We start from the raw sequence: 1,817 nt of genomic DNA, 5'->3' as shown, positions 1-1,817 counted from the left end.
ACTCAAGGCAGATTAACATTAAGCTACGTGATGAGCACTCACTCTCAAAGGTCAGATATTTCGAGCGATCAGCCGGCCCTTCAGCCCCGTTACTGAGCGCTAGCGCTCCCTAATCCTAAGCATGCATGGGAGGGGCCTACACAACAGGGCTGAATTGACTGTTTCCCCCGTGGTAGCTATGGCGAGCGCAGGAATTAAATAGTGTGCGTGGTGTTTACCTTCTGCTGAGCGCTAGCACTCCCTACCTTTTCTTGCAGCTAGAGCTCAAGTGTTTTTCAAGTGGCGAGAGAGGTAGCAACATCCTTTAGGGGTGCATCCCCGCAAGTGGAGCTTCAATTTATATCACTCAGGCGCATCTTGATAGTATTCACATGAGAGAGGGAGTCGAATCAACCGGATATTCCTAAAATGGCTGATTCTCAGTCTTTGCCATTGCTTCTCATTGTCCAAGCACAATAGTGCTACTACATGCACTCATTGGCCAACTCTACCTCTTGGACATGATGCCAACTCTAGCTGAGCTATGGATATGTCGCCTCTCTGTTGAGCATCACCTCTGAGCCGTGCTAGCAATCGTCAGCTCACCACGTCCCATGCAACAAGCACATAAGACTAGGGAATGTTTGCCGATGGTTGTCTTGTTGAGGAATCGGCTGAAGTATGCCTTGACCTATCGTGAAGTGGTTGCCATTGTGATGCAGCGACTCATCTCTGTGGATGGGAAAGTAAGGACGGACAAGTGTTACCGTGCTGGGTTTATGGATGTTGTGTCCATTGCAAAAACCGGAGGGAACTTCCGGTTGCTTTAGGATAGCAAGGGAAGATTCACTTTGCACTCCATCAGCCTTGAAGAGTCTAAGTACAAGCCATGCAAGGTCTGATCTGCTTGCTTCGGTGAGAAGGGGATTCCCTACATCACTACATTTGATAGGTGCACCATTGTCTATCTAGATCCCCTTATCAAGGCCAATGACACCATTAAAATTGAAATTGAGACTGGAAAGGTTGGAGAGTTTATCAAGTTTGACATTGGAAACATTGTTATGGTTACTGTGGTTGCAACAGAGGCAGGATTAGGATTATCAAGCACCGTGAAAAGCATAAGGGAAGTTTTGAAATTTTGCACGTACAAGATGCTACCGATCAAGAGTTTGCCACCCAGCTTGGCAATGTGTTTACTATTGGTAAAGGAAGAAAGCCTTGGGTGACACTACCAAGAGGCAAGGGTATTACGCTGTCTATTGTTGAAGAAGCCAAGAAAAAAGCAAGAGCTCTAAAGGGAACCGTGGCTTGAGTTTCTTTTTTCAGTAGGCTTCTCTTTTGCAGATTGATGTTCCCTTTTGAGGTATAGTACTAGGGTCTCTTGACACAAAGAGTCTTTTGAATCAGGCTTGGCTTATGCTCATGTGAAACTCATTTTTGAGCTCAAGCTAGTTTTGAATGCTACGATTTCTTTTACTTTTGGGACATTTTAATATGAGTGTATCCAAGCTTGTTATTAGGATTAAGGTTGTGATTTTGATATCTCAAATGAGGAAATTTGAAGAGGTGTATCTAAGTTTTATATTGTGTTGTTATGGTGAGCAAGAGTCTTCATAGCTACTTTTTACTCCAAAAGAGAGAGAGAGAGAGAGAGAGAGAGAGAGAACATCTGTGTGGGAAAGAAGTTAGTATCATAGAGAACAAGAAGTTGATTTCAGCATGCAGGAATCTAACTACAAATGACCATAAATGAAGAGAAGTGCATGATGAGCAGGTCGATGCATGCGATGGTGATCAGATGTAGCTTCCGTTGTTGCTAAAGATGATGCGGGCGA

At 44.2% G+C, this 1,817-nt stretch overlaps 1 pseudogene; it reads left to right on the top strand.

Moving 5' to 3' along the window:
• The first annotated feature begins 611 nt into the window (after positions 1–611).
• LOC147445471 (small ribosomal subunit protein eS4 pseudogene) lies at positions 612–1,294 on the top strand (annotated as a pseudogene).
• Positions 1,295–1,817: the final 523 nt, after the last annotated feature.

The sequence above is a fragment of the Adiantum capillus-veneris genome, chromosome 12 (genome assembly GCF_014529385.1).
Source record: "Adiantum capillus-veneris isolate H3 chromosome 12, ASM1452938v2, whole genome shotgun sequence".
NCBI lineage: Eukaryota > Viridiplantae > Streptophyta > Polypodiopsida > Polypodiales > Pteridaceae > Adiantum > Adiantum capillus-veneris.
Note: the sequence above shows the minus strand (reverse complement) of the source record. Positions and strands in the feature narration are given on the sequence as shown.